The sequence below is a fragment of the Podarcis cretensis genome (genome assembly GCF_951804945.1).
Source record: "Podarcis cretensis genome assembly, chromosome: 4".
Classification (NCBI taxonomy): domain Eukaryota; kingdom Metazoa; phylum Chordata; class Lepidosauria; order Squamata; family Lacertidae; genus Podarcis; species Podarcis cretensis.
In genome coordinates this window covers 27,930,108-27,936,114 of record NC_137173.1, presented here as the reverse complement: position 1 = coordinate 27,936,114, position 6,007 = coordinate 27,930,108, and positions in this window count along the sequence as shown.

The window sequence follows — 6,007 nt, the reverse complement described above, 5'->3', positions numbered from 1 at the left end:
TGAGTCACTTTGTATATTGCACATAAAGCACACTTAAAACGTTTTATCTGCAACTGTATAATTGAGTTAGTTATCCCACTTGCTCTCTCACACACCCTTGCTAAATGTTTGGGGGGGTTTTCTGCTCAGGAGTCTAGACTGCCTTTTGCCCCCAGCCATGCCAAATGGACTGATTATATATTTGGTTAGTCTGCAGGCAGACTAGGGTTGCCAACTTCTTTTTATGCAGGACTCCTGCTACATTAATAGCTGCTTGCCGGAAATAACTTTTAAGAGCTTCACTTTTTCTTTGCTGGGCATGAAGATGCAATGATAGGGAAAGTTTTGTCTGAATTTTTTTCGGGGGGGGGGGGTTGTACTTCTCCTAAAAGAATCTGAATCCTGGTGGAGCATGTCAAACAATGGCAATTGCTGGTTTTGGAGTGAAGGCTAAGTAGAACTGCGGCACACGTGAATATCTGGATATTTGTAGTTACCCACCCTAGCATTTCAAACATGGACTGCAAGAAACTAGGCATGTGTCAGCATTGTCCTGTCATTCATGTGCCTGCTATCATCACTATCCCTTAATTCCTTGTTTGTAAAAAAATAGTAAAAATTATCATGTACCAGATGGACCATTCCACATCCCAGAATTCATGTTACCCTGTGAATGAGACTAACATGTTCAAAAGTGCATGTATTACATAGCTGCACTTATTTTATTTTTTAAAAGCATGATTGCTTGGAGCTTCCTATCAAGTAATAAACACAAACTTTGTTATTTCATAGTACATGGTCATGGTATGTGTGTATGACATTCTCTTCCTGAAAATATAAAGTGTAGTTGACACATACAGGTACTCTATAGTTATTCTATAGTTAAACTATGGAATTTGCTCCCACAAGGGGCAGTGATAGCCACCAACCAGGATAGCTTTAAAAGAGGATTAGATAAATTCATGGAGGATAAGGCTGGCATGGCTACTAAGCCTGGTTGGTATTTATTGTATATATTGCATCCATTGTTGTAAGTTGCCATTAGGGCACATCTGGAGGGACACAGGTCCCCTATCCCTGCCTATATATATATACTGTATATGGGGAATATATTATTGCCCAAGAGCTTCTTAAGCCCCTAACTTTGGCTTTAGGTTTTTTTAAAAAAAATGTTGGAAATGTCTTTCTCTGCTGGAATGCTGGCAGCTGTATTAAAACTCTATTCACTGCGTTTTAGTTGCAACATTCCAAAGGGTTGAAAAAGCCAAGTCTTTCGTAATTTTCCCCTTGCTGCGATGTAATCATATAAGCATGCATGCAGTTAGCATTATTTTATTCATATAAGCCAGGCACAGGCAAACTCGGCCCTCCAGATGTTTTGGAACTACAATTCCCATCATCCCTGACCACTGGTCCTGTTAGCTAAGGATCATGGGAGTTGTAGTCCCAAAACATCTGGAGGGGCGAGTTTGCCTTTGCCTGCTCTTGTTTCCCCCCACTAATTACCTTGCTTGACAATGTTACACATTTTGAGAATTTATGTTGCAAATAGTCATTTGTGGTACAGCATCAGACTAAACTTTCAGGGAAAATGGATCTCACCTGTTGGTGCTGCTTTGCATTGAAGACATATTAATGTTGCACCTTAATTTGTTGTTTGGGGACTTGAAAAGAAGAAGGAGGAATGAGGGCGTTGAGGACATAAAATAGTAATACATTTTCAGTCATTCTTCTGCTAAAAAGGTCATGTAGCACAGAAAAGCTTTTAAGCAACATTCTAGTTACAGAATCCATTGAGCTGATTTTGGAGCCGTTCATATTCATGAAAACTTTTTATTCTGCCAAATCTTATTCAATGTTCTAGCATACCACTCTCTGGGCCATCTGATTTCAACAAGTTTTGCAGAGTAGTAAACGTAATGAGTTCATCTTTTTAAGAGCTTTCTTGTGGGAATTCCTGCCAGATATTATTAGACCAATCCCAGGCTGGATTGTCTGACAAACTTTGAGGAAAAGTGGCATAATTATACATAAATTCTGATATCCATCATTACTAACTGGGAATTGTTGTTAAGGAGGTGTGCCTGGTGGAAAGTGTAACCAGAAGTCACTCCTTCTAATAGTGAACACAGCTGGTGAGGGCCAACAGCATTACAAAATGGGTGCACTGAGAAATTAAGAGTGAGCACTGTCAGCATACTTGGTGGAACAAGGTTTGCAGAAATACAGAAAAAACCCTCAGGAATGAACACTAAAGGTGCAAGAAAACCCAGAAAGTGTCGAATGAGAATGGTGCATGTTCAATTGGTGTTTACCATAGAACATTTAGTGTCTGTTGCAGAGTGGTGGGAAACTGGGGGACAGGGTGAATCTAATATCTCAAATAGAGGACATGGCTGGCTGCAACGTCAAATAGATCTTTGCCCTGGAATGTTTTGTTGCAGAGTTTATATTCTCAACCATGTAAAGGTGAAGGTAAAAGGACCCTGGACAGTTAAGTCCAGTCAAAGGCGGCTATGGGGTGCGGCGCTCATCTCACTTCAGGCCAAGGGAGCCAGCATTTGTCCACAAACAGCTTTCCAGGTCATGTAGCCAGCATGACTAAACTGCTTCTGGCCCAACAGGACACTGTGACGACTGTCAGAGCACACGGAAACGCCATTTACCTTCCTGCCACAGCGGAAGCTATTTATCTACTCGCACTGGTATGCTTTCGAACTGCAAGGTTGGCAGGAGCTGGGAAAGAGCAACGGGAAGCTCACCTCATTGCTTGGACTCGAACCACCGACTTTCTGATTGGCAAATCCAAGAGGCTCAGTGGTTTAGACCACAGCGCCACCTGCTCAGTCAAGTATTGGTCTTTAAAGGGAACCCAGTCATGTTACTGGCTTTTATATGTAGATAAAAACCTTCGGATTTCTCAGTGGTTGCAAATCATACAGTTGGCTCCAATGCATGAAGACGGTCTCAATGAATTTCAATAAAATGTATGTAGGATTGATTGCGATTTCAAACAAGCAATCAAAGTTTTAATCCGATTCAGTATGCATATTTATGGCAGAAACCATGGATCAAATCAGTGTTCAGCATAATTGCCTTTGAAAGGGATTTCAGCATATTTCCTCCCAATCACTAGCAAATGTACATGCTTCCCAAATGCTAGCGCTTTATCCCATTTTGTAAGGGTTCGCTTCAACTAAACCATCAAAGCATTGTGTCTCATCTTTTATTCATATTATTCCCCTTCCACATACCCTTTGAATGATTCCATACCCTTGAGAAAGTGGTTTAGAAGGCAATTAATAAATTAGTTGTAATATTATCATTATTACTAATTTGTGTTCAGTATGCCTCCCCCATTACTGTTTTGCTTCCATACAGCTCTATTTGCAGTATGGCCGAGTGAAGGAATTAGTCCATTTCTTTGTAAATAAGCAAGGCCAATGTGGCAAAGGCCTATTGTAGCTTAGAGAATTCCCAGGAGTGTTAGGAAAAAATTGTGCTCAAGCCAATGTTGCCAGCTCAGTTGGAATGTCCATGCCTGATGCATATGAGTTTCAGGTTTTGCTCAGAATGCTCAGAGGAGACTCCAATTGCAACTTCTTCCCGTACTTCCCTCTCAAGCCACCCATAGACCACCTACAAGTGTCTTGGTGAAGTTACCAGTGCGCCAGTGATTTTCCCTTGTCACCTTGACACCCGACGTACTGTAACTGCTATCATTCACACCAGACCTAAGTTAAAGTGGTGTGGGATTGCATCATCTTTAGACTCTCACAAAAGTCAACCAGTCTATCCCATTCCACTTCCTCCATGTCAGAAGCAACATCCTACAAATTGCCCCAAACAGACACAGCGTTGCAAGTCCCATAATATACTGGAGACAACAATGGCTTTGGGTGGTGTGGAAACCCTGGCCTCTCCAGCCATCTAGAACATTCTCCAGTCAACTTTCTGCTTTGAGACTGGCAAGTCACATTGACTTGTACTACCCCTCTCAAAAACAGCTAATACCAAAATTAATTGGAATTTTTATCTAGTATGACAGCGCAAGCAGTTACATTATCTAACTGAACAGAGCCACCAAGACTCTGTGTAGATGAGAATTATCATGCCTCTGGTAAGGTTCAGTTTTACCTTACCATTATTTAGTCTGGGGGATGTTTTCATGTATCCAGTATAAATCATTGGTGCTTTAACATTAATTTGAAGAAGCTGTGGTGGTAATGGAATATAGTAGTGGGATGAGTTGGATAGTTTTAGGTCAGAAAGCATGACTAATATCTGAGTAATCCCTTTGAAGAGGTGATTCAGCTAGCTCTTGCAATTTTTCATCTCACCATGGTAAAAACATGTTTTTTTAAGGTCCACAGTGTATTATATCACTGAACAGCAAATAGAACAACAGCACTTGGTTGCATAATACATTTGATCCGCCACTACATTAATCTCAAATCATTGTGATAACATGTCAAGGTTCTTGCCCAGTACTGCTAAATAAAAGCTGTGCTTTTCACACTGCAGACAGAATTGAATTCATTATTTAAATTTAGCTTCTTGTGTCATAGTCACTCATCTGCTAACACAAGCGAGCATGATGCAACTGTCTGAAACAGTTTATGAAAAGGGCATCTCTTACACTTTGCTTTGGTTCAAAGACTTCGACTGATCTTCATTGAAAGTATAAGCTCAAGCTTCTGTATTCTTTTCTTGCAGCATGCAAAGCTGCCACACATCTGTTTTGGCAACAGCCCACTAGTTTGGTGCAAAGCTGCAGGGACAGGGCTGTTGTATGGCCAGTTATATGAGACATGGTTGCCCCTTCCTAGTCAAACCTAGACATCATCATGGAACCATGGACTGAAGGCTCTATTCTATGCCCTCTTCCTTTGCTGCTGGGCTTGTACATTGTTCCCGGAACCTGTGCTTTTCACCTGGGTTCTTTTGGGGCTCCTCTGCACCAGCCCCAATCACTTTCAGGCTGAATTTTCTTTTAAGTTGTTCCATGTGGGTGGGATGGGGAACAATATCACTCAAGTTGTTTGGATCCAAAGAACTACTTTGTGCATAGACTTACAGTTGCTAACACAGGGTCATATTTGAACATTGCCTTTTCACTTTGAAACACAGGGTATGCATGCACACACACACATGCGCGCACACACACACACACACACACACCAGAGCTAGCTAGCTTTTGAAAGCTGTCAGTTTCAAAAACTAAGATGTCATCTGAACTGGAGGTTTACCATTCAAGAAACAAGCCTAAAGCCCCTATGGATATGTGCAAGTAATTGTTACAACTCTGGGTCTCAGCTCATGACTTTTAGACTCTAGTTTACAGCAGTTTTATTGCTCCGATTGGCTCCAGGTAACATAGCTCTTCTGGAGGAATCTGTTACTTAGGTGGACAGAGGTTCATCTTGCTTCTTCACTATACAGTCCTCAGCAAATGCTAAAGACATACCTCTTTGCCTTTGACACCTGAGATGTGTTTTTTTTCAGGGCCCATCTTATCCCTGTGACTTACCTGTTTTCATTGCCTTTATTTCTCAATTTTAAATTGTTGTAACTTGCACCCTGGGACATGCTGTTGAAGGGCCAGTAATGAATTTATCAACCATTGTCACAGTCATGGGCAAGTTCGTTATATCAACTTTGTTATACATTCACTAGCTGGAGCCAGATACAAATAGTGACACAAGAGTTGGAGCTGAGTGTCTACAGCACACAATCAGACATACACCACTTCACCTGCATATACACATACAATTCTACAGTGGAGTTCCTAAATACCATAGTTACCACAGGAGTTTGTCAGAATCCAGTTCAGAACAGGCTGCTTTTTGTTGTTGCTACTGCTGAACAGCTGGGAGCGAAAATCCCTTGCTGATCTACTGCAAGTCATCCAGGAAGCCACCACCAGTAGATTCCTTCTACCTACTCCTGTCATTTCGACGAATCCTGCTTCTTATGACTTGGTATGTGGCATGTACAGATACACGGGAACGAAAACTGAAGACACCTA